A 27,566-nucleotide genomic window follows, 5' to 3' on the forward strand; every position below is an offset into this window, starting at 1 on the left:
GTGAAGAAAGACCAAGGCCATTTGTAATGAATTTAGCATTCATTGTTTGACTGCATGACTGTCCCGGAGCTGTAACTTTACTAATGAATTTTTCAGAACCCTCTTGGCTAGCAACTGAGACTAACCAGCCACTCACCCTCATTATTCAGTGTTCTTTTATTCTTGTCTATTCCTTCTCAAACTTGGCTACGCTCACAAAGTGATAAGAACTTGCATTTCTTTTCTTTTTTATTTTTATTTATTTATTTATTTTGAGATGAAGTGTTGCTCTTGTTACCCAGGCTGGAGTGCAGTAGCATGGTCTGGAATCACTGCAACCTCCACCTCCCGGGTTCAAGCCATTCTCCTGCCTCAGTCCTCCTGAGTAGCTGGGATTACAATAATCCACCACCACAGCCGGGTAATTTTTGTAATTTTTAGTAGAGAAAGGGTTTCACCATGTTGGCCAGGCTGTTCTCAAACTCCTGACCTCAGATGATTCACCTGCCTCAGCTTCCCAAAGTGCTGAGATTACAGGCATGAGCCACCATGCGCAGCACGTTTCTTTCCTTTGTACAGACAGGGTCTTGCTCTGTCGCCCAGGCTGCAATATGGTGACATGATCATGACTTATTGCAGCCTCAAACTCCTGGGCTCCAGCAATCCTCCCACCTCGGTCTCCCAAGTAGCTGGGAATACAGACGTGTGCCACCATGACCAGCTGCATTTTTTTTTATTTTTTATTGTAGAGGCAGGATTTCGCTAGATTGCTCAACCTGATCTCAAACTCCCAACCTCAAGTGATCCTCCTGCCTTACCCTCCCATCGTGCAGGGATTACAGGCGGGTGTGACTACCTGTGCCCAGCCCCTTATTATTATTTTTTAAATAACAGCTTTATAAAAATATAACTCATGTGTCATGCAATTTATTTGCTGAAATCTGCAATTCAGTGGGTTTTAAGAGTATTCACAGAGCTGTGCACCGATCACCACAGTCACTTTTAGAACCGTTCATTACCCTGTAGAGAAATCTACACTCCTTAGCCACTGATTCCTACTCCCTACCACCTGCCTTTGCCCTCAGCCTTAGGCAACCATTGATTGGTTTTCTGTCACTGTGTATTTGCCTAATCTGGACAAATAGAATTGTACAATACGTGATCTTTTGTGGCTGGCTTTTTTTCCTTCTTAGTTCAATGTTTTCAAAGTTCCTTCATGTTGTGGCTTTTATCAGTAGTTCCTTCATTCTACAGCTGAATAAATTCCATGGTAGACACACTGCGTTTTGTTTATTCATTCATCAATGGTGGACATTTGGGTTGTTTTCGTGTATTGGCCATTATGAATAATGCTGCTATGAAGATTCCTATACAGAATTTTGTGTGGACATATATATTTTTTTCCTCTGAGATACATGCCTAGGAGTTAAATTGTTGCATTATGTGATGACTGCACATTTAGGCTTTTGAGAAACTGCCAGATGTTTTCTAAAGTGGTTAGACCAGTTAGGTGTGATGGCTCACACCTGTAATCCCAGCTACTTAGGAGGCTCAGTTGGGAGGATGACTTGAGCCCACAAGTTCAAGACTAGCCTAGGCAAGATAGGGAGACCCTGTCTTGATTAAAAAAAAAAAATGAAATTAAAATAACAAGAAAAGAAATTCCCAGTGTGGTTATGCCATTTTATGTTCCCACCAGTAATGTATGTGGCTCCAATTCCTCTGCATCTTCTCTGACATTATGTTTTTTCTAGACAGAGGATTGCTCTGTCTCAGGCTGGAGTGCAGTAATGTCATTACAGTTCTCTGCAGCCTTGACCTCCCAGGCACAAGTGATCCTCTCATCTCAGCCTCCTGAGTAGCTGGGAATTACAGATACACAGCACCATGCCTGGCTAATTTTTATATATTTTTTGTAGTGATGGGGTTTTACCATGTTGCCCGGGCTGGTTTCATGCTCCTAGCCTCAATGGTCTGGTCACCTTAGCCTCCCAAAGTTCTGGAATTACAAGCTGAGCCCCTGTGCCTGGCCTTCACTAACATTTGTTATTATCTGTATTTCTTTTCCTTTTATACCTTAAAGCAGTATAAGAACAAGTGTCTTCAATAATAGTAAACAAAAAATATAATCCCAGGGCATTGGGAGGCTGAGGCAGGGGGATCTCTTGATGCCAGGAGTTTTAGACCAGCATAGGCCACCTAGCAAGACCTTGTCTCTACAGAATATTTAAAAATTAGCTGAATGTGCTAGTGCCTGCCTATAGTTTCTCTCTCTCTCTCTCTCTCTCTCTCTCTCTCTCTGTCTCTCTCTCTGTCTCTCTCTCACTTTTTGAGACATGATCTGGCTGTGTCACACAGGCCAGAGTGCAATGGTGCGATCATGGTTCACTGCAGCCTGAAACTCCTGGGATCAAATGATCAGTCCTCTCACCTCATCCTACCAAGTACTGCGGACCACAGGTGCATGCCATCCGGTTCTTGCTATGTTGCCCAGGCTGGTCTTGAACACTTGGCCTCATGTGATCCTCTCCCCTAGGCCTCCCAAAGTGCAAAGATTACAAGTATGAGCCACCGTGCCTGGCCCCCACCCTGCCTATTGAGAACCAGAAGAAGGAACTAAATTCTCCTTAGCTCAAGTCCAGCCATTTCCAGGTTTCTTCATTAGGAAGGAGTTGGTTATTGGGCTGTCCAGGCCTCTCAAGCAGCACGGAAATGAGGTGAGTGTGTTTTCCTGCTGCTCCACTCTGCAGAGAGTTGGAGTATGTTTACTCATTTGCAGAGAGAGATGCCGTGTGGGAACCTTAGGATGGAGAAAGCCCTGATTCCAATGTCCTTTATGTATGTGTGTGTGTGTGTATATATATATATACACACACAATATACATACACACACACACACTTTATGTTCTAGGGTACATGTGCACAACATGCAGGTTTGTTACATATGTATACAGGTGCCATGTTGGTGTGCTGCACCCATTGACTTGTCATTTACATTCAGAAACAGGATCTTGCTCTGTCACCCAGGATGGAGTTCAGTGGGGCAATCACGGCTCTTTGTAGCCTCAAACCCCCAGGCTAGCAATCCTTCCTCCGCCTTTCGAGTATCTGGGACTACAGGTAAGCGCCATGACACTCAGTGAATTTTGAAATTTTTGGTAGAGATGGGGCCTGGCTGTGTTGCCAGGACTTGCTTTGAACTCCTGCACTCAAGGGATTTCCTGCCTGGGGCTCCCAAAGTATTGATATTACAAACATGAGCCGTTGTGCCCACCCTCTCTGGTTCTTAGCTTCCTGCCTCCCTCTTCCGTATTTAAAGAACCCTTGTAATTACATGGGCTCACCCAGATACTCCAGGATAATCTTGTTTCAAGGACAGCTGATTAGCAACACTAATTCCATCTGCACTCTTAATATCCCCCTTCCTCTGTAACTGCGCTGTGTAACACAGGACTTGAGCAATTGGTAGGGGGCATTACTTTGGCCACCACAGTGACCGAAGTGATTGGTGGGGGACATGTTAAAGATACAGGGAAGTTTGAGGAAGAACTGACAAGTGAGGTTCCAGAGAGGGCAGGAGAAGAGAATTCCCATGGGGGATGAGATTAACACTTTCTTTTTTTCTAAGACAGGGTCTCGCTCTGTCACCATCACTGGAGTGCAGTGACATGATCTTGGCTCACTGCAGCCTAGAGTTCCCAGGCTCAAGGCATCCTCCCACCCAGACTCCCAAGTAGCTGGTACTACAGTTGTGCACCACCACCATTCCTGGCTAAATTTTTTTCTTTTTTTGGTAGACACAGGGTGTCACCATGTTACCCAAGCTGGTCTCCAACTCCTGGTACCAATTGATCCTCCTGCTTTGGCTTCCAAAATTGCTGGGATTATAGGCCTGAGTCACCGTGCCTGGCCTCTGCTAGTTGTATATTCTCTAGAGTTGTCTTTATTTATGCTATGGTGTCCCTCATCATGCTGATCCCCTGTTACAATTAACATTTCTTTATATTAAATTTTACATATATATATATATATGTATATATGTATTTATTTAATTAATTATTTTTGAGACCGGGTCTCACTCTATTACCCAGGCTGGAGTGCAGTGGCACAGTCCCGGCTCACTGCAACCTCCACTTCCCAGGCTCAAGCAATTCTCCTGCATCAGCCTCCTGGGTAGCTGGGATTACAGGTATGTCCCACCATGCCCGGCTACTTTTTGTGTTTTTTGTAGAGACGGGATGGGGGTGATTTGCTGTGTTTTCCAGGCCAGTCTCAGACTCCTAAGCTCAAAGTGATCCACCCACCTTGGCCTCCCAAAGTGCTGGGATTTCAGGTGTGAGCCACTGCACCCATTGCAGTATAAACATTTCAGAGGTTTATGTCTCCTGATTGAATTTGGGCCTAGGTTTGGTTATCCAAGGAGCAGTGCCCAGCTCCTTCCCAGCGGGATATGGAATGCTGGTGATTTCCAGGAAGTGACCTCACAGTGACTCAAGCTACCACGTGTTGATTGTGATGAAATGCCAGCTGAGGCACATTCCCTGGGAGCTAAAGGGTGCTACACTTGACCACTGCAGCAGTAAAGATGACTCCGAAGAATGGCATGGGATGGATCCTTTCAAGTGAACTTGAGCAGGGGTCTCCAACCACAGGGCCACAGAGCTGGAGGTGAGCAGCAGGTGAGTGAGGGGAAACTTCATCTGTATTTACAGCCCCTCGCCATCACTCACATGACCACCTGAGCTCCATGTCCTGTCAGATCATCAGGGACATTAGATTCTCACAGGAGTGCGGAGCCTATAGTGCCCTGCGCATGCAAGGAAGCTAGGTTGCACAGTGTTTATGAGAATCTAATGCCTGATGATCTGTCACTGTCTCCCATCACCCCCCCAGATGGGACAGTCTAGTTGCAGGAGAACAAGCTCAGGGATCCCACTGATGATACATTATGATGAGATCTATAATTATTTCATTATATATTACAATGTAATAATAATAGAAATAAAGTGTACGATATAGGTAATGCACTTGAATCATCCTGAAACCATTCCCTCCACCCCCAGTCTGTGGAAAAATTGTCTTCCACAAATTCACTCTGGTTTTTTGGGTAGAGACGGTGTTAATATGTTGCCCAGGCTGATCTGAAGTTGCTGGCTTCGAGCAATCCACCTTTCTCTGTTGGGATTCACTCAGGATGGCGGCAGAAATATTAAAGGAGAATATTAGGGAAAGTTAGAGGAAATAGTCACAAACCTTTAGGAAGGCCGAAAGGTTACCTAGCTTGTAATAATTGAACAGGCCGAAGGCAGCCAGTTCTTACCTTAGAGCATTAGGTCATAGAGTAAATACTAGGGATGGTAGAGGCTTCCCCAGTTAAGGCTGTTTACCCTACCTCCATTAACTAACCTTTGAGCCAAATAGCCCTCTTAGGGGGAAGGCGACCCCAGAGATTGCCCCCGATGGTATTTACTTTAAACCACTGTACCTGAGCTGTAATCGTTCATAGAACTACTCTCTTAACCATGTTAATTATCCACAAGTGTGTTGATTCAGAGCTTCTGTTGTTAATTGTATACTAAATAAAATGTCTAGAGTGTGAGCTGCTCAAGGCCAGCCACAGTGACAAACCTCTCTTGGTGTACAGGCGGTCAGACACTCAGCTGGACTGGCACAACAGAATATCTGTGTGTTGGTGTACGTTTTATCCATCTGTCGTTTGGGTCTGGGTCTGTGGGCAGAACCCCACAGCTAATACCTTCTGATGAGGAGCCTTACCTCAGCTGGTGCCCTGTGTGAGGAGAAATACAACACTTCTCAGCCTCCCAAAGTGCTGAAATTACAGGGATAAGCCACCTCACTCAACCAAGGCTGAGTTTCCTAAACCAAAGAAAAATTAGATGAGATTACTTGAGCCCAGAAGATCGAGGCTGCAGTGAGCCCTGATTGCACCATTGCACTCCAGCCTAGGTGACAAAATGAGACTCTGTCTCAAAAACTAAAATAAAATAAAAATTAACCCTCTATGACATTCTAAGTAGTTCTTTCCCTTTGAAGTGTTCCCCAGAAGCCTTTGAATTTTGTTTCATTTTTACATACCAGTAAAAGCTTTTAAGTACTGATGTTTGTGTCATTCCTTTTTTTTTTTTTTAAGAATGTGTTTTTGTCCCTCTAGCTGGATCAACTACGAAATACTTCAGAGCCCAGGAAGAGAGACTGACTGGACAGCATGTTATTCAGGTATTAAAAGACTTGGACAACAACTCAAAAATGGTCAAATAATAGTGCATGAATCAAATGCAACGGGAAGCTCTTCTGGAGGGTGAGAGAAGCTTCCAGATAAGGGGACATTGAAGCTGAGTCCTGAAAGATGAGGAAGAGTTGTGTGAGAGTGGGGAGAGAAAGTGGTGGTAGAGGGTGGGGAATGGATTGGGATGGAGTGAGCTGCCCAGGCAAGGAAACCAGCACTAGAAAGACCTGGACAATCAAGGTGGCACATTTTGTTCAGGGAATGGTGAATTAAGTGTGGCAGGAATGCTTTGCAGAGAGATTAATTTACTTGTATGGAATTTCTCACTAAACCTCATTACAGTTTCTAATCTTTTGATGTTATCATCCATCGCTGTCCTTGTTAAATAGTTTGAAATAGTTATGATAATCACAATAACACCAAGTGTAATATTTCACTAATCCTCAAAAACACAGGTAGGTATCACAGTTAGCCCCATTGTATGAATGAAGTGATGAAGACTTGGGAGTGAAGAGTGATTTGCCCAAGCTCACATGGATACTAAGACTGAGTCAAATGTTGGATCTGGTCTGACTTTAACGCGTGCTTTGTTCATGAGCACCATGTGTTGTCTCTACTTTGCAGTTAAGCACGTAGACAGGTAAAAGAAAAGCCTGTATTTCTGTCTGCTCGCACACTTCTGACTGAATGTGAGTGTGGAGTTTCTACACGAAATTCTCCAATGCTCTGTATATTAACTGGGTATCTCCCATTTTTCTTCTGATGCTACCTGGAGTTAGTGCAGACCGCACCGGTCAGGGGCTCAGTCCCACGAGACCACCCTCACTTCAGATGCTAATGGCAAGTCCTGGGTTGTCACCTGTACTTTTGACCAACCAGTTACAAATCAGGGGTTCCCATGACTCCCTTTTTGGGTTTCATCATTTGCTATAACAGCTTACGGAACTCATAAAACAGTTTATTTTCTTTTTTCTGAGGGACAGAGTCTCATTTTGTTGCTCAGGTTGGTATGCAGTGGGGCAATCATAGCTCACTGCAGCCTTGACTGCCTGGGTTCAAGTGGTCCTCCTGCCTCAGCCTCCTTAGTAGCTGAGACTGTATGCTTGCACCAACACATCTGGCTAATTTATTTTTTTGTAGAGATGGGGTCTTGTTGTGTTGCCCAAGTTGGCCTTAGATTCCTGGCCTCAAGCGATCCTCCCACCTCAGCCTCCCAAAGTGCTGGGATTACAGATGTGAGTTACCGCATCTGGCCAGTTAATTTCCTATTACTGGTTCATGATAAAGGATACATCTCAGAAACAGCCAATGAAAGAGACGTACATGCTGGATGCAGTTGCTCATGCCTGTAATCCCAGCACTTTGGGAGTCTGAGGTGGGCCTTACCTCAGAAGTTTGAGACCGGCCTGGGCAACATGGTGAAACCCTGTCTTTACAATTTTTTTTTTTTAATTACTGGGCACAGTAGTGTGCACCTGTAGTTCCAGCTACTGGGGAGGCTGAGGTGAGAGGATACCTGGAGCTGGGGAGGCTTAGGTTGCATGAGCTGAAATTTTGCCATTGCACTCTAGTCTGCACAACAGAGCCAGATCCTGTCTTGATAAAAAAGAAAATAAAGATGCATAAGGCAAGGTATGTGGGGAGGGACACAGAGCTTCCATGCCCTCTGTCGGGCACAGCACCCTCCTAGCACCTCCTTGTGTTCAGTAACCCGGAAGCTCTGCAAACCCTGTTGTTTCGGTTGTTTCTGGAGGAACAAATAAATGTGACCTTTTCCAGAGAACTTCAGCATCTCTCAGTTGGACTACAGATGATCCCACTGTAGGCATCAGATCTTGAAAACCCTATGCAAGAGGCTGTATTTTATGTCTTTATTCTGGTGCACCCAGCAGGAGTGGGTGGCGTAGCACCGTGGGACAGTCACCCTTTCCATATACTGACAAGCAAGAAATGGTCCTGAGCCACCGTTTCTCTATCTAGAAAACTATTTCACACTACAGTTTACTATAATCAAACTAATATACTGGGAGAGCTTGTTACCAAAATAAATCATGATGGATTTGGTAAAAATAAATATCCTACTCCTAAAACATTGGGAATCCAAGTGTATTTTCATGTGTACAATTTACTTAAAGTGATATTTACCCATAAACTAATTGTCTCATATTGAATGTTAGGACAAGAACTACCTACTTTCATTTGCTGTGGATATGCTTTCCACTTGATTTTTCCGTTGGTTTGTTTTTTAGTTCTGTAGAAAAACATCCCATAGCACTACAGTGACAATATGCCTGTGTTGTGGGAATTTTAAGGAATCAGAGAGACTGATGGGGTTCAGGAGGATATTTGTTTAGGTGCACCAGCCCAGTAGGATTAACATCCAAAAGACTGAGCCCCGAACAAAGAGCCACACTCCCTTTTAAGTGTTTCGTGGCGGGAGATACATGCAGGGGGAAGTGCGCTAAAGAAGCAAGAAACAAAGGCAGTTAATCAATTGAGGCATGCATTACATCATTTCTTGTTTTTCCAAGGAAAACATGTTTTGCGACTGAGGCTTATCTGTCTTGTGACCTTGTAACTGTATAGCAAGGGAAACAGGGTCCTCATGGAATGCCTGGGAAGGGAGGAGAGATAAGGTTCAGTAACTACAGAAAAACAGGCAGTTAATTTTTGAAAGACTTTAGCTGTCTCTCTCAGGGGGTTGGTTTCAACATGTAACTGAGTTTCTGCTGAATTTATGATTTATACACTTTTTAATTTCCTTTAATTTCCTATTTCACCTGTAGTGGAGATCTTAATTCTGTTCTTCTACTGTTTCTATTCCTCTCTTTTTTTTTTTTTTTTTTTTTTTTTTTTTTTTTTTTTTTTTTTTTTTTGAGACAGAGTCTCGCTCAGTCACCCAGGCTGGAGTGCATTGGCGCACGGTCTCTGCTCACTGCAAGCTCCACCTCCCGGGTTCACGCCATTCTCCTGCCTCAGCCTCCCAAGTAGCTGGGACTACAGGCACCCGCCACCAGGCCCAGCTAATTTTTTGTACTTTTTTTAGTAGAGACGGGGTTTCACCATGTTAGCCAGGATGATCTCAATCTCCTGACCTCGTGATCCGCCCGCCTTGGCCTCCCATGGTGCTGGGATTACAGGCTTGAGCCACCGCGCCTGGCCTCTATTCCTCTCTTTCCCAGTACCTTCCACCAGTGGATACAGTATGTTCAGTTCAGTGTGTAGGGGCTGGAGATGCTGGCGTGACTTCATATGTGAATGCTGTCTTCCAGCAGCTGCCTGTGCAACCTGGCCTCCCTGGAGGAATTTCCTTCATCTGTCCTGTTTGGTATGACAGATAATATATGTCTTGCCTGAAAATTGTTTTATGCTTTTTAATTGCTTTCAGAATTGGCTAAAACTAGCCATAACTACAGGCAATTTAGTAGCTTCTGAAATCTATATAGATGTGTTGTTCATACTCACACATTTTAATAAATCTTCTGTTGTAATAAACTGCCTGTATTACAGATAGACTTGACCTAATGTGATTATTGAACTCCAAAGTTATTCTCAAATTACATTCCATAAAATTGCTAACATACTTGGTATTTTAGAAATATGCTCCAGCCTGGACAACACACTGAGACCTCATCTCTACACAAAATCTAAAAATTAGCCAGGCATAGTTGCAGGTACCTGTAGCCCAAGCTACTCAGGTGGCTGAGGCAGGAGGATTGTTTGAGCCCAGGAGTTCAGGTCTGAAGTGAGTAGCGATTGTGCCACTGCACTCCAGCTTGGGTGACAGAGCGACACCCTGTCTCCAAAATATATGTATGTTCTATCTCAGAATTTCATAATAATGTGATAGTAGCTTATAATATGGCAGTAATTTTGAGAGTATTCCATGTATAATATGTTGTACTTACTTGTTGTAGAGATCCTGGTATTGCTAGGCCAGTTTTTCATAATCAGTTTTAAATAGATGATTTGTTCGTAGTTACACAAGCAAGACAGTATTGAAGCTGAGTATCTGTAGAATTGTAGCCATGTTCACACACACGGAGTATTCTAAAATAGCAGCGTACACAAGATGCTCATATGTACATCTGTCGAGGTTTGTGTGAAGCAGTAAAATGTTTCTAACAGCGTGTTTCTTTTCCTTCAGTACCATGCTGTTTTGGTTACTGTGGCCTTGTAGTATAGTTTCAAGTTGGATAACATGATACCTCCAACTTTGTTCTTTTTGCTTAGGATTGTCTTGGCTATATGGGATCTTTTTTGGTTCCATAGGAATTTTAGAGTTTTTTTTCCTTTTTTCTAATTCTGTGAAGAGCAGTTTAATGGAAATAGCATTAAATCTATAAATTACTCTGGGCAGTTTGGCCACTTTCAGGGAAATGTCACTTCTGGGCATGGAGTTTCAGAGGCTGTATGTTTGTGTGTTTTGATTGAAGACTGAGAGTACTTCTAAGGAAGGACAGTTCACAGTATGGCCAGCTATGTTTCCACTAGTATTTAAGTGTCATGTTTGTGATTGGATGTGAGCTCTGACTCTGTAGTGACCAAATACAGTGGCAGCAGCTGAGGAGTTAAACCTGAATTTTAGGTGAGGTTGAAATTTCACAACAGATCCATTCACAGTGCCTTGCAAGGAGTGCACTGTTGGTCTGCATGGATAGAGAGTCAATTTATGCTTTACCTGTGGCACTTTAAAGAGCACAAATGTCCTAAAATCCCTTCACATTCTTGGAAGAAGCAAATTCACCATCATTGCTGAACATTTCTAGCAGCCTTTGCCCAAGTATTCAAAGTGGATTGAAACCCTTCAGTTAGTATTGACCCAATCAGAATGCCAAGTACCGCTTATAAGACAGCCATCATATCTTACCCAGAGCAGGAGTTCCTGATGGGAACTGATTGTAGAAATTGAATTAGGAGGACCCTCGTCAAATAGTGCTCTGTGCTTGAGCTACAATTCTTTAGGCAAAACACTGTGGCGTCCCACTCAGTCCCTGCTCTGTCTTCATACAAGGTAATGGATTACTTAGCATTTATCAGCCTCTGAAGCTCCATGCCCAGAAGTGACATTTCTCTGGATTCAGAGCCTTTGAAAGCTTCGTGGAGTGCTCAATGAGATAGGTGGGTGATTTGTTAGACCTCTGGGCTATTTGGAGTTTCCTTGACTATGGAGCAAATGTTACGTGGTGCCCTGGATGATGAGAAATGATGGTCTCATAGGAGCTTAATCTCAGGGAAAGTCTGTCTCAGTTTGGTGAGCTGTAGAAATTCATTGGTGTTGGGCAAAGTTCTTAATATTTTATTTTTTGAGAGAGAGTCATGGAACTCTTGAAAATTTGATAAAAGCTTTGGACTCTTGCAGTAGAAAAATGCATTTGCACATAATTTTTCATATGGTCCCTCATAAACCCTTAAGTTCATGGTCTCCGGACTAATAATTGCTAACATCGAACATGAATAATGCATATTGGAGGAACTAGTAGGCAACCTATGCCTAAGAGGCTTGTTGAATAATGCAGTTTCATGCCCTGCTTTTGGCTTTTCTGAGCATACATTCCACTGATACTGGAGAGGTGCCAAAGGCTGTGTATTCATGGTCAAAGCCAGTCAAAATTTGTGCTCAGGCAAAAGGCCTGAGAATTTTCTCATCTGTGGCATAGCCACATGGGTGATGTTTGGTGTTTTTCTATTTTATTACAAACATTGCCATGTAGCTTCTCTTTCTGTCACTGCATAGAAACCAGTCTTGTCAGATTTATCCACATCCTCAATATTTCCAAACCTGACATTTTATTCTTCCTCTTCCGTGGCAGCTTAGCAGCATCTGACATAGTTCCTTCCTTGAAAGTCTTCTCATTCTTGGCTTCCAGTCGGGTTTCCCGCTGCTTCTCTGCCCTCTTCTCCTCAGTCGTCTTTGTAGGCTCCTCCTAAACTGCCTGCATCATAAAGGTTGGGGTGTCCCAGCCCTTTGACCTGAGATATTACTTCATCTCTGTCTTTATTTATTCTTTAAATGGTTCCATTGCTGTGAAAATCTCCTGGATGCTAGTAACTCCAGCCCTGACCGCTAAACTGAATTTTAACTCATATGTCCAGCCACTTACTTGAAAACACCACTTGAGTGAATAAACATCTCAAAATTGATTTGTCCAAATGAAGTTCATGGGTGCCATTTTTGTGAAGTGCCATTTGGGGTTCAAGGAGAGAGGTGACAAGCTACCATCTAAACATTTACAGAACACCCTTGATATACTTTCCTGACTTTGACCATCCGATTTATCTGAAAATGCAGTCAGAGCTTCAACTCCAACATAGATCACCTTTGCATTGGCTTTCTCTGTTTTTGTTTTTGTAGACCACATTGCCTTTTGCTTTTTTTATCTGGTGTAAGGCAGTAGCTTCCTCAAGGGTCTCTCTGCTTCCTCTTTCACCCGTTCGTGTCATTCTTCCACTGGCAACTACAGTGACTTTTCAGGCTTTCATTTCCTCCTAAACCCTATCGGGGGATTGTGACTTCAGAATGAATAGGCTCTTTACCATCTGTGGCCCTTCATTGGCTCCCTGTCTCCTACCCTCAGCTTCGACGCTATGTTGTAGCCAGGCTCAGTGGTTTTCTTTCTGTTTTCTAAATATGTGAGGCTCTTTCCTTCTTTGGAACTAAAGGAGGATTGTAGAGAAAATATGACACAAATTAATTTTTACATGTGTGATTCATTATCTGACTCAGATTACAAGCTCCTTGAGAGCAGAGACCCAATTTAATGCATTTTGTCTCCAACATTCCTGCCTTTGTCTCCAGCCTCCTCCTTTGCTGTGTCTGGGACAGCAACTTGTACTAATTCATTTGACACTGTCTTCTCTTCTCCTTTGCTCCCCTCCCCTCCCCTCCTCTCCTCTCTTTCCCTTCTCCCTCCCCCTCCTTGCCCTCTCCTTTCCTCCCCTCCTCTTCTGTTTTGTTTTTCTTTCTCTGTTGCCCAGGCTGGAGTTCAGTGGCATAATTTCAGTTCACTGCAGCCTCCACCTCCTAGGTTCAAGGGATTCTCCTGCTTCAGCCTCCTGAGTAGCTGGGATTACAGGTGCACGTCACCATGCCTGGCTAATTTTTTGTATTTTTAGTAGAGACAAGGCTTCACTATGTTGGCAAGGTTGGTCTACCAACTTAGTGATCTGCCTGCCTCGGCCTCCCAAAGTGCTAGGATTACAGGCATGAACCACTGCATCTGGCCTGACATTTTGTTTCCTGAGCTTTCTATGTATCAGGTTATGATTAAGTGCTCAGAGTTTAATAGATGTTAGATTTTGAGGTTGCTTCTCTCTTAGTTTAGAATACAAGCCATCGCCGGATGAGGATGGGAGTAAGGAGACACCTGTGGCGAAAAATGAGAGGTGTATCTGTGCAGATTTCAACTTGGGTAGAACTTCATTGTTCTAATGAATTTTGAAACCTATTATGGGCTAACATTATTGCTTTGGATTACTAATTCACTAAATAGTGCCTTACTTGCTTGTGAGAGTAAATTTAATTTCCCAAAGTGATCAATTCAGTCCTAGTCTGTTGCTGAGAGAATCAAACTTAATGGAAACTAATGATATTCCTAACAGAGTAGACATCAAGCAAGGTAAACCCCTACTAATCTTCCTCTCCCTGATAAACATCATGTACTAAGAGTTTTGTCTGAAATGCAGTACAACAGTAAATCAAAGCACATTAAAGAGGGAAATACTACCCTTTTAGCAACAGACTACTTTCAGATTTAAACACAACTACTGCCAAGTGTTAGGTGTGAGGTTATGTCTGTTCTGGTGTTAAACTTAGATGTGGAGAATATACTGTTTATCCTTGCTTCAAGGCTTTGTCCAAAAAAAAAAAAAGCACCATTTAAAGCAAGTCTTGCTAGGTCATCACCGAAAGCTTCCTTGCTAATGCAAGTGGAATTAGGTACCAGATATAAACATTGCATAGAAGCTTGGCTGTCAGATTTAGTAAGCAAGCTTAAGCATTTCCTGTAAATTTTAAGTGATAAATTATAAAAGAGCAGAGCAACTTGGCATCTTAGGTGGAGTGAAGATATTGTATTCTGGTTAAAAACTGTAAGGGGCATACGGAAATGAGTGGCATGGTGTTAGTTATTTTGAAAAGTGTATGTTTCAATTTTCTGCTAAAAAATGTAATCAGAGGAGAAAAATATTCAACAAACACGAGTTTTTTGTTTTTGTTTTTCCTGTTAGAAGAGGGAAGACTGTGTACCCAGGACATTTTTCCCCCCCTACAATTTTTTAATTGTGGTAAAATTTTATTGTGGTAAAATTGTGGTAAAATTATATATATATATATATAAAATTTTATATATAACTTTATATATTTTATATATATTTATATATAAAATATATATTATATATAAAAATATATATAATATATATATTATATAAAATATATATATAATTTTGTATATAACATAAAATTTATTATCTTAGCCATTTTAAGTTTCCCATTCAGTGGTAATAAATACATGTATAAGGTTGCACAGCCATCACCATCATCTATCTCCATATCTCTCTTCATTTTCTAAAACTGAAACTCTGTACCCGTTAAACAATAACTTTCCATTCCCTTCTCCCCCAGCCCCTGGTAACCACCATTCTACTTTCTGTCTCTGATTTTGACTAATGTTTTAAGTATCTAATATAAATGGAATCATAAAACATTTGTTTTTGTGATTGGTTTATTTTACTCCGCATAATGTCTTCAAGTTTCATCCATATTGTAGATGTGACGGGATTTTCTTTCTTTTTAGGACTGACGATCCGTCATCTGTGAAAACCACGTTTTGCTTATCCATTTGTCAATGGACACTTGGATTGCTTCCATATTTTGGATATTGGGAGTAATACAGCTATCAATGCAGGTGTACAAATAATCTCTTGAAGACCCTGTTTTCAGTTCTTTTGAGTATATACTGAGAAGTGCAATTGCTGGATCACATGGTAATTCTATTTTTAGTTTATTCGGGAAACAACATACGGTTTTCTACAATAGCTGTACCACTTCACATTCCCACTAACCATGCAAAAGCGTTCCAATTTCTCCACATCCTTGACAAAACTTGATATTTTCTATTTTTATTTTATTTTATAGATGTCATACTGATGGGTATGGAGTGGTATCTCATTGCAGTTTTGATTCACATTTCCCTAATGACTAGTGATAATGAATATCTTCTCATACTTATCGGCCATTTTCTATCTTCTTTGAAGAAATATTCCTTTTAAGTCCTTTGCTTATTTTTGAATTAAATTGTTGTTTGTTGTTGAGTTTTAGAAGTTCTTTATATATTCTGGATATTAATCACTTTATTTGCAAGTATTTTCTCCCATTCTGTGGGCTGCACTTTTACGTTGTTGATAATGTATTTAGATGCACAAAATTTGCAATTTTCATGAAGTCTTGTTTGTCTATTTTTAAAATTTTGTTGCCTGTGTTTTTGGTGTCATATTCAAGAAATCATTGCCAAATGCAGTGTTGTGAAGTTTTTATCTTATCTTTTCTTCTAAGAGTTTCATAATTTTAGGTTTTACATTTAAGTCTTTGATCCATTTTAACTTTGTATATGGTATTAGGTAAGGATCCAATTTTCTTCTTTTTCATGTTGATATTTAGTTTTCCCAATGCCATGTGTTTAAAAAATGACATTTTCCCTATTATATGGTCTTGACACTCTTGTTGAAAATCATTTTACCATATATGTAAGTATATATTTTTGGGCTTTCTGTTCTATTTCATTCACCTATATGTCTGTCTTTATGCCAATGTCACACTGTTTTGGTTATTATGACTGTAGAAAGTTTTGAAAACAGGAATTGTGAATCTTCCAGCTTTTTTTTTCTTGCAAGATTGTTTTGGTTATTTGGGGTTCCTTGAAATCCCTTATGAATTTTAGAATAGATATTTCTATTTCTGTAAAAAGTCATTGTGATTTTGATGGGAATTGCATAAATCTGTAGATTGCTTTGGATAGTATTGACATCTTAACAATATTGTCTTCCAAACTGTGAACGTGGATTGTGTCTCCATTTACTCATGTCTTCTTTATAGTGTTCATTATACAAGTCTTCCATTCTTCTTGGTCAAATTAATTCCTAAATATTTTACTCTATTTTTGGGAAACTCTGTGATGAGTGGTGAGCCAGGACTAGAGATCAGATTCCCAACTATTCATTCCCACACCTTGACTGTTGCTTATCTCAGCTGATTCACTAGATTCCGTCACTAGCCACAAGTTTCTGTCAGATGGGTCAATTTTAAATTACAAGCAAAAAGCAGAAAAAAAATTGGATAACTACTTTGTAGCAAGTGGGATTTTATTCTTAGTTAGATTTATCTTTTCTTTGTATTTGCTTGTGTCTGTGAATTCTGTTTCAGTGGAAAGGAACTGTATTAAGTTTTGACCTAGTATCAGTATCTGAGTAATTGACCTAATGAGATTTGGATTTGACTGGGAGATTAGCTGCTCCGCTAAATATGATGAACAAATAAAGGCAACTTTTCTCCTCCTGAAATTTCTAAAAACAATTTCCTCGCTCATTTTTTTTTTTTTTTGGTTTTCATGTTTCATTCACCATGTGAAAGGCTGTGACCCCAGTGTATGAGGAACCCCTTGTCCGAAGCAGTTGCTGCTCATGGGACAGGCAGATCTCTATACAGGAGCACTCATTTCTAGAGTGCAGCCTTGTCATTGCTGTGAAGGAAAATGCCTAATGCTCAAACCAGGGGCTACTTAGGCTTTCCCAGAATTGCCGTTTCTTAGATTTTGTGATTAAATTGATGAGGTAGATACTCTGTCCTTAAACTAGGAAATCACATCCTCTGAATTCTGTCTAACTTAATTGAGTCCTGCTGTGTTACTAATCCATGTTAATATGGTCTTTTTCCTTTAACATAGTTTCCCTGGATGCTGAACATGGAGACTTACAGTTTCTAGAATGGTTTGGCAGAATATCTCTTTGGGAATTGGTGAAGATGGGTGAAGTATAGATCCAGGAAGGTGGAGGGTCCCCACAAAAAAAAAAAAAAGTGCCTTCATAGAAGACTGTGCACTTCATGTCATCATATACAATGGGCAGCACACACAGGCCCCTGCTATTCTTTTATGAGGGACAGGTTGGGAGGGTCTCTGCAGGTGGTGCTTGCTCACTGGCCACCAGCCTCTCCCCTGCTCTCTCTGCCTCCCTTATCATCCACACTCACCTTCATGGTACAGGACACGTTGACTTTGTTCTTTGACCTCATTTCATTCTGAATTTTTAAAGCTTAATGTAGCTGGCTTTATCCCTTCAATTTGAAAAGTTATTTTAGAAATTGAAATAATTATTGCCACATTTTTCTTAGATGTTTAAGATCATGGTTACCTACTTTATTTGTAGACATTGCATAGAGATAAATGCTGGGGACGAGGGTGTTTGTTTTTAACCTTAATGTGTTTGTCTGATCTCTGAGTTCTAGGGGTTGTGGAAAAGGAAAGTGGTATAAAGTAAATGACACAGTGACAGAAGAATTCGACCTAAATAATGAGATTCCGGAGTGCGAATGCTTTGGTGAAGAATATAGACCAAAATTGTATGATCAAGGTAAGGATATACAAATGGATAGCTTACATTAGTTTTGGTTTTTAATTTAATTTTCTACAAAATTGGAAGTAGGATTCTTTAAATTAAAGATAGAATAGACTTTTTCTAGTACTGCTGCTCTAGCTATAGAACCGTGAGTAGGTGGGGGAGGGGAGGTGTACTGTAAGGTCATGAAATGAGTATCAAAGAGACACTAATAAATAAAGAAATCTAACTTTAAAGCTAGTTTCAGAAGCGGTTGTCCAGTAAAATCTTCAAATGTCTGTTTCACTTACATAGGAGCATAATTAATTAGAGAACATATTTTTTAGCACCTGTACTTTTAACACCATATTCATTAGTGTGGCAAAGCAGTCTTTACCTCCAATCTCCCCACTCCTAGGACAAAAAAAATTATATATCAGGGAAAGTATATCAAAAACCCAATCACAGTTAGCTATTTGAAAGCCATTTTGCCGAGATCTTAGCATTTCTTAGCAAATAATTTTGAGATATTCTAGGGGCATTTAGAAATTTCTTCCTGTATTAGATTCACTATATTAGAGTTCTGTATTGTGCCACTGTAATCATGCATTCAGTGCTAATTTTTAAGGGTCAAATAAAGTATGATTGCCAGAATTCACCCTAATATCAACCTCCAAAGGAGGGATTGATTTTATCACCAGAACTGAGGTCCCCTAACTTCCACTCTAAGCAGTAACCTATAAAAAAAACCCTCCTCATTTTACTTACACTTTGCATTTAACACATTTAGTGAGTAGTTACTTGCTGGATTCTCGGGCCCTTTGTTTTAGATTGTCAAGACAAGAAAACCTTTTTCATTTAGACTTCTTAATGCTGTGCTGTAAAGCAAACACATACACTTGTGTATGACAATGATATAATCCCACATGCTCTTCCACCAGGGAAGTCTGATGAGAACGCCGGGGGTCACCAAAGAAGACTCAAGTTAGCTGTGTAGAGCAGGAAGCCGAGGACTTCTCACTGTAAGTTGCTTTTCAATTGTGAATACAGAATATCGGAGACAGGTCTCAATGAATTTGGAAAGTTTAGTTTGCCAGGGTTATGGACGTGACACAGCCTATGGAGGTCCTGAGGACATGTGCCCAAGATGGTTGGGGTACAGCTTGCTTTAATACATTGTTGGAAGTTGTGAGACATCAATCAATATGTGTAAGATGTACATTGGTTTTGTCCAGAAAGGTGGGACAACAACTCGAAGCATGGGCGGAGGCTTCCGGGTCATAAGTAGACAAGACAAATGGTTGCATTCTTTCGAGTCTCTGATTAGCCTTTTTCTGATTACACAGTTTACATGTGAGAGGAGGGTAAAAGAATCTTCACTTATGCCTTAGTCTAGCTTAGTGAAACTATACAGCAGAAGAAGCAATGAGATGTGCGTTTGTGTCAGGTGAGCAGAGAGATGGCATTGTGCTCTGTTCATCCTTTGCCCACAAGAAAATTACCTCAGGGCAAATGGTGAGGGAGTTACGGAGCTTCCTTATCTTTGTAGCGTCTTATTTAGTAATACATTGGGAGCAAGTTTGCTGGATGCAGTTCCCAGCTGTCTTCCTTTTGGATTAGTGAAGATTTATTTTATTGCATACCAAAAACTTGCCGTGTGATTTAGTAGGTGTTAGTGTGGTATTTGAGAATGTAGTATTTGGGATTTGAAGATAATTAGCTAAACTAGAGAGAAATTCCTAAACTAATTCTAAAAGGAAAATAAATAAATCCCTTTTCTTTATTATTGCTTCCTGGTCATTATTTCCTTGGCGATAACTTACTTTGTATTTAGAAACATGCACATACGTTAGGGCCTTCTAGAATTGAGATTTTAAAAAAGTTTACGCTAGAGGTTCTTTTAAACATGTTGGCGTCATTTATTGAATTCCACTTTGTGTCCAAAACACAGCACTGTGCCGACACTCTCAGAATGTTGTCGCTTTTTAAAGCCCCTGCTGTCAGTGAATTTGCCTTTTAATATATTGTATCAGGAAAGTATCTGATTTACTTTTTCATTAAAACTGTGTTTAAGTGTGGTTTATTACGTTTGAAAACTTTGTTGAATAATTATTATGAGAGTTTGCGTGTGTGGCTCTAAAATGAATTTGTTTCACTGCTCTTGAATGGTCGTAATGGCTGGAAAAAAAACCTCACACTAACATGCAGGAAGAATTTATTTTCATGCTTCCTAAGTTATGGTACTCAGTTTTAAATCCCATATGCCAGTTAAGTTAAAATGTGTCCTGCAAATTTTTAATTTTTTATAATGTCACTCAGTTCTCCAAAGTAATTGAAATATACTAACTTTTTAATTATTTAATTAAAACATTATAATTCTGTATACTGGATGGGTACAGTTTGATGTTTTGACACACATGACACATTGTATCATGATCAAACAATTTAAGTCTCATATCCTGTTCATGTGAGTTTGGCAAGTTTTAAAACTACTAAAACAATAGCCACTTTCTGCTAGACAAAGTTTTCTCATCCTATCTAGTCAGCTCCATCTTCAGCAGTTTTTGTGTCAGTCATCTCCTTGGTCCCATGGGCCTGATAATGCATGGATGTCTGTTCTAACCCAGCTGATTTTAAAAGGCAAGAAGAAAGGACTATTTGCAGAAAATGCCTGTTGGAATATACTAGGTAAGAATCCTGTGAAAAATTCTAAAGGGGAGAATTCAGGTAGATGTCAGAGTGTATCTGGTAGATCCAGAGGTAGTCCCACTGGTCTTTTTCTGGATTAGTTGTAGGCTGCAGAGATAGGTGTAGAGCTAGTGCCATGGAGTGCTAAGGACACAGATGTGAATACACACCAAGATTGGCCAGCACCATCACTGAGCTGCTGTGTGATATGAGATGACACCAATAAACAGAGGCATGGGGACTAGGCAGTAAGGAAATACATTGGTGAAACTAACTTATCTGGTGAGGAGAACAATTGAACACTCATAATCATTGGGTAAAGACTAACAGGGTGATGATAGACATTATTTATTGTATACCTCCTCTGAGCCACATGCTTTAAGCAAATCTTCAATTCTGAAAAGACTCGTGGAGTGGTGGGTTGTTATTTCCATTTTTCGGATGGAAAAACTGCAGTTCAGAAAAAAAGTGAACAGTCCGTGTCATAGAGCATGCCTTTAAATTCAGAACTATATACCCAGTCTAGACTTTATACACTAATGAAACAAAAGCTCAAAAGCAAGAAGCAAATAATTAAAATATATATATATATATACACACATATCTGGCTGGGTTCAGTGGCTCACACCTGTAATCCCACCACTTTGGGAAGCTGAAGTTGAGGTGGAAGGATTGCTGGAGGCCAGGAGTTGGGGATGGAGTTGGGAAAAATATAGCCAGTTTTGGTGATGTGTGCCTAGAGTGCCAGCTACTTCAGAGGCTTAAGTGGGCAGAAGTTCAAGGCTGCAATGCGCTGCACACCACTGCAATCCAGCCTGAGTGACAGAGTGACACCTCATCTCAAAAATAATTTATATAAATAAATAGAGCTGCAGGTGGAAAGGTGGAGGGGAGTATGTGGTGAATCCAGGCAGAAACCAGAGCCAGACCCAAAGGTGCCATGTGTGCTGATTGATTTAAGCTCAGGAGCTGTGAGGGCCATGGAGAGACCTTACATGGGGATTGATGTGATCTAGTTGACCTACTGGCATAGCCCTGACTAGCAGGGCCGTGGAGGGGATGGGCAGGAGGGAAAGAGAGTAGTTGAAAAGCCCATCAGACTAATCCAGGGAAGAGAGAGCAGGGCCCTGCTGAGGCTTTGGGAGTGAGGATGGCGGTGAGAGGCAGGTTTAGATGCTGCTTGGAGGGTGAAATGATGTGGGTGGAGGTGCAGATGCTTCCACGTGCATAGTGGAGTCTTACACTGAGGGAGGAACAGGTGAGACAAATGTGAAGGAATCAACAGGACTTGTGCCTCCCTACATGTGTGGAGTGAGGGAGAGACTGGGGGTGACTCCTGGGCTTCTAATGTGGGAGAGAGGATGACTGTGTTGCCTTGTGCTGAGACACAAGACTGTCTAGAGTAGCAGAGGTTTTGGAAGAAGTTACAGGGTAACCTGGTTTTCCACCTAGTGAGTGTGAGGTGCCTGTGGGTTGTCCAGGGAAGGGAGATGGGAGGTGGTTTTGTACGTGGTTCTGAAGCTTCATTTAAGGCCCAGTAGCCTAGGGGGAGCTGATGTGGCAGGCCCGGATGTGACTGCCCATGGAGCGTGCACAGTGATGAGAAAGGAGGGCAGGGCTGCCTCATCAGGGGAACACCATGGGCCCAGAGGCTTCCACAACCCTGAGCTTTCGAAAGGTCTATGAGGTCAGAAGCCTGAGTAGAAACCTTTAGCTTGTTAGAAAGAAACCAAAATAGCAACAAAACCAACACATAGCAATCCTGCAAAATACAGTTATGTTTCAAAAACAAAATTAGAAAATGATATTCAACCTCTCATTTCTACAGTGAAAATGTTCCATGAGGCGTGGATGTGTTTTAATATATTTAATACATCTGATGTGATGTAGGCGAGCCCCTTCCAAAGACATCGCTCCTAAAGTCTATAGAAGGAGGTAGGGTGTGAGAGGGTAACTTCTCCTTTAATGAGCCCCACATGCCACTCTGGTATTTCCTCCATCCTGCAAGCATCCCCTCCCCCTTGCAGAGGGCATCCATGTGATGCTGCATGCAGTGTTTGTGGGTTGGCAGCACTTTGAAGTGCGGTTCCCACAAGATCTGGTCCTGATGGACATCATCTGGAATTGTTCTCTCCAGTTCCCACAAGATCTGGTTCCGATGGACGTCATCTGGGATTGTTCTCTGTGTTTCCCACAAGATCTGGTCCCAATGGACGTCATCTGGGATTGTTCTCTCCAGTTCCCACAAGATCTGGTCCTGATGAGCCTTATCTGGGTTTGCCTTCTCCCTCAGGAGTCTCACCGTGGCCTCCATGCTGCTTGGTCTGGTTAGGGAGTTCCCACAGTATCTGGTTCTGCTGAACCTCATCTGGGGTCACCTTTTCCCTCGGGTGTCCCACTGCAGCCTCCATGCTGCTCTGTCTGATCAGGAGCACTCTGGGTGCCCTTGTGCTGCCTGCCTGCTCCTGGGTCTTCTGCCGACTCTCGGCAGTGGCATCACACGCTGTCTCCTGGCAGGTGTCCCATGAGGGGGAGTAGATCTCGGTGTTGTCACCCATTCCCCTGCCTCCACCCACCCTGCCCACTCCCCTCCCACCTCTCAGGATCTTATTTCACACCCCACCTCCTTCCATCGCTCAACTCACCTGGTGTGCTTCTCAGCACCTGCCTGGTCACTGGAACCGCCTCTGGACACCGCCTACAAAGGACTCACAGCCAGGTGGCAGGCCAGGAGGTAGTGGACATATGATTGAATTTCATCTTGGCCAGTCATTCCCTGAAAGAGATTTCATAAGGGGTCAGAAACCTCTCCCTACTTAAAAGCAGATGTCCAGAATCCAAACTGTGTGTATCTCAGACGGAGTAGCTCTCCATTCTAATTAACATGGTGACTTGAGAGTTTTATAAATGTTCGTTATAAACTACACATAAAACTCACCATCTTAGGCATTCTTAAGTGAGTAGTGCTAAGAACATTTTCTTTCACACACATTAAACAACTCTCCATTTCCCGTCCCTCCAGCCCCTGGCAGCCACCATTTTACCTTTTGTTACTATGAATGACTCTTCTAGATGCTTAATGTAATACTATTTACTTTAAAAGAACCAAAGTATGCCTAGCATTGAGAAATTAGCCACCCCCTGGATTTAGCGAGTGCCTAAACACTGACTTTAAAGCCTGTGCTCTTCCCTACCATGTGTTCCTTCATTCATTCGGGACACAGTGTGCTTCAGGATGCGCTGGGTGTCTGGGAGACAGTGTTCGATGTGTTTTACTGTTGACTGGTTTTCCATTTATTAGTTTCTTGGAGTTTATTATTTTGAGAATTATGTGTGCTACAAATATCTTTTCTCTCTTTGTGGCTTGCCTTTTTAGTCTCTTAATGCTGTTTTTTTGAGACCAAAAATTTAAATGCGGTCGAATGTATTAGTCTTTCACTTTATGGTTATTGTTTCGTAAATGCCATTCATGACATCTTTTCTTGATTTGATGTCCTGAAGATATATATATTTCTGTGTTACCTTCTAGATCACTGCCATCCAATAAAAATTGTGAAGTGAGACACATATTATCTAGACTAAATATTATCTAGTATCCACATTGAGAGAGAAAAGGGAATCCAATAAAGCTAAGTTTAATAGTGTTTTATTTAACTCAGTATATACAAATTATTATAATTTCAAACTTTCAATATAAAAATTATTGAGATATTTAACATTGGTTTTTCCTACTGTTTAACATTCCAATGCAAGTGTTCCGCTTATTGGCACATCTCAAGTATTCAGTAGCCATGCATGGGCAGAGCAGTTGTAGAATATTTATTGCTTTTACTGTTTCACATTAGACCTGTCTTCTACCTAACTGATTTTTGAGTGTAGTGTGAAGTGGGAATCTCGCTTGATTTTTTTTTTTTTTCCAAATGAGTAACCAACTGACCCAGCACCACTTAGTTGAAAAGGCAATCCTGTCCCCACTGTTCTGTCTGCTGCAGGAGTCTTATTTTTATTTATTTATTTATTTTTTTGAGACAGAGCCTCGCTCTGTCACCCAGGCTGGAGTGCAGTGGCAAGATCTTGGCTCACAGCAAGCTCCGCCTCCTGGGTTCCCGCCATTCTCCTGCCTCAGCCTTCTGAGTAGCTGGGACTACAGGCACCTGCCACCACGCCTGGCTGAAAATTTTTTTTGTATTTTTAGTAGAGACAGGGTTTCACCGTGTTAGCCAGGATGGTTTCGATCTCCTGACCTCGTGATCTGCCCGCCTCGGCCTCCCAAAGTGCTGGGATTACAGGCGTGAGCCACCGCGCCTGGCCTGCTGCAGGAGTCTTAAAGAAAGTGTCCACATGTCTGTGAGTGTCATTCTGGTCTCAATTCTGTGCCACTTGTCTACTTGTCTATGCTTTCGCCACTCCTATGCTATCTTAATTACTATAATTTTCTTGCTAAGTTCTGATATCTGGTAGGGAAAATGTCTTTTTATGAGAGTGTTGGCTAACCTTGGCTTTCTGCATTTCCATATAAATTTCAATTGTCAAGTTCTCAAAAATATAGTGGGATTTTGATTGAGATTCTTGATGTTGTCTGATGGAGAATCTAGATAACCAGTGGAAAAGAGGCCTTTTGTAAGCATCATCAGTGCATGTCCTGCAGGCATCTGAGTGGGATCTGGACGGGCTCTTGCTTTGCAGACTCTGCTCCCCTCCCCATTGTGAGGTAGAAGCAGCTGATGAAAGAGGCTCAGCCCTTTGTGCTGTGATAAGGGCACAGTGGAGGGCCCCACCCCCTACTGCAGGAGACATTTCTCAAGGACAGAACATCTCTACCATGGTTCTAGAATCCTAGGGTGAATACAAATAAATTCTGGGATAAGCCAGGCAGCAAATACATAAACAAAACCAACACTGATTTTCCACTGATAGTGGGAGCCTTGTGCCCTGTGAGCTCTCAGGGGTCACTGTTATTGCACTCAGTTTAACCCAGGGCAGGACTTACCTTCCTTGAGAACAGGTTAGGTGTTTCCCACTCCTCACTCCCCTCTGCCTTCTCTGTCACTGGCCCCGTGGTTTGCTTTGTGGCTGTAGGCTGAGTTCCATGGAGAAGCCAGAAACAAATACAGAGGCTCATGCAGGCTGGCTGATCAGGCAGGGGAGGAAAGGAGCAGACTGTTTAGAGACAGAAAATTGTTAGAGGTATCTCTGGTCTCTGAAGAGTATTAACAGGATGGGAATAAAGGCAAAGTACAGATGACAGTAGGGTGACCATGACCTGGTCATGGAGAAGGGCTCTTGTGACTTACTGAGGCTGAATGCTGGTTTGCCACCGTCTTGCATTTCCTTTGTCCACCAGGCCAGGCTGCTGAGAACCCACAGTCCTGGCCATCCTGAACTGTACCAGAACTGCCCCAGGAGCAGGGAAACCATCTCCAAGATGAGATTTGTGAACTGTCAGGTCTGGTGGAGATGGCGGGGCTGGGGCTGGGGACTAGAAAGAAGTAGGGCTAAGGAGGAGGAGTAGAGTCATAGGTAGAGGCATCCCAGGAAACAGCTCTGGGACGACAGTGTTTGCAAGCAGGGCTAGGAGGTGGAGTAGGGGGACAGATAGGGGAGTCACAGAAAAGAGTTCTGGGACCAGAGTGTTGGCAAGGAGGGCTAGGAGGAGAAATAGGGGAACAGATTGGGGAATCACAAGGAAGAGTTCTGGGACCCCAAAGTTGACCAGTAGGGCTAGGAGGAGGGCTAGGGTGATGGATACGGGAGTTTCCAGAAAGATATCTGGGACCAGAGCAATGACAAATGGATGGTTTGTAACGAATAGCAGAAGAGCAGGGCAGGTAGAGTATTAGGGTAGGGTAGTGGGGAGGGCAGGTATGAGCCACAGTGGGATAACAGTTAGGGCAGAAAACTGAAAAATCCACATGCTTCTGGAGAGGAGGAAGGGGCTTGGCAGATTGAAGAAGGGGGGGGGGGATTTGTGAGCACAAGAGTAGGATGGCTTAAGAGAGTGGGATGTATTAGGAGGGCAGGATGGATCAGGAGGGTGTGGAATCATAAAACCAGGTACCAGGCGGGGTGGAAATTGAGAAATTGGAGGGAGCTTTCCTGTCAATTCTTCCAATGAGAATTCTAGTTAATCCCTTCTCCCAGTGAGTCCAAATGAGTACGTGGGATGTGCCCAGACCTACCCCAGCATTTATAACATGCCCACCCCTTGCATCATACCATGTCTGAATGCCCATTATGATGCCTGTGTGCCCCTCTCTTTTGGTCTAGGGAGAGGGCCCCACCAACTAGAGAACGGATCCCAGTTTCTAGATGTAAGAGCGATCATGGAAAATAGCAGAGAAGAAATGGGGGCTGTAATATTAGTCCCTTTTCTGGGGATACCATGTAGTTATGCCCCTCAGTAGGCAAAGTTTGATCAAAGGTCCAAGATGGAGCTAGGGACTGGGGGCCTAGGAGAGTGGTTCTGAAGCAGGACTTGGGAAAATGGGAAGAAGTCAGTGCCCTTTCACTTACTACAATTTTCAAAGCACTTTCACATCATTTATACTTCTGCATGAATATTTGTGGTTAGAGGAGCGATGTGTATTCATTAGATCAATGAGGACACTGAAGACCAGAGAGGAAGCTGCCATAAACAGGCAGTGGGTGACAAAGCAAGTGGGACTAGAACTTGGGCCGAAAGGAGGGGCAGGTGGGAGGGAGCCAAAAATAGCCCAGAATGCTGACCAGTGGCCTCCCTCCTCCTGGCTCTCTGGACAGGATCCTGCCTGCAGGGGGTGCTTCAGAGCACAACTGTACTTTTCATAGTAACCTCTTGATCCTTGTGCCCCTGTGGTTTTATGCCTTACTCTTAATGGGAACCATAAACATAGTTCTAAGGAGGCTGGGAGGTCTGGACTGGGTGGAATTCACCCCAGCATGGCAAAGCAGCTGTGGCCAGACTACTTCTCTAGATTCCTCCTCACTGGACAGGGCATCTCTGAAGGAAAGGCCCCAGTCAGGGGCTTACAGATAAAACTCTCATCTCCGGCCGGGCGCAGTGGCTCACGCCTGTAATCCCAGC

At 42.3% G+C, this 27,566-nt stretch overlaps 1 long non-coding RNA gene and 1 pseudogene across 1 annotated transcript; both read right to left on the reverse strand.

Annotated features, from left to right (window-relative positions):
• Nucleotides 1-17,850: 17,850 nt before the first annotated feature.
• LOC139358638 (uncharacterized) lies at nucleotides 17,851-23,071 on the reverse strand. Its single transcript, XR_011613821.1, has 3 exons — nucleotides 20,863-23,071; nucleotides 18,584-18,693; nucleotides 17,851-18,229 (listed from the first exon to the last, which is right to left on the reverse strand). It is a non-coding gene; the product is annotated as an uncharacterized lncRNA (long non-coding RNA).
• An 81-nt stretch (nucleotides 23,072-23,152) lies between these two features.
• Nucleotides 23,153-27,057, reverse strand: LOC139358631 (uncharacterized; annotated as a pseudogene).
• Nucleotides 27,058-27,566: the final 509 nt, after the last annotated feature.

This window comes from Macaca nemestrina, chromosome 15 (genome assembly GCF_043159975.1).
Source record: "Macaca nemestrina isolate mMacNem1 chromosome 15, mMacNem.hap1, whole genome shotgun sequence".
Taxonomy (NCBI): domain Eukaryota; kingdom Metazoa; phylum Chordata; class Mammalia; order Primates; family Cercopithecidae; genus Macaca; species Macaca nemestrina.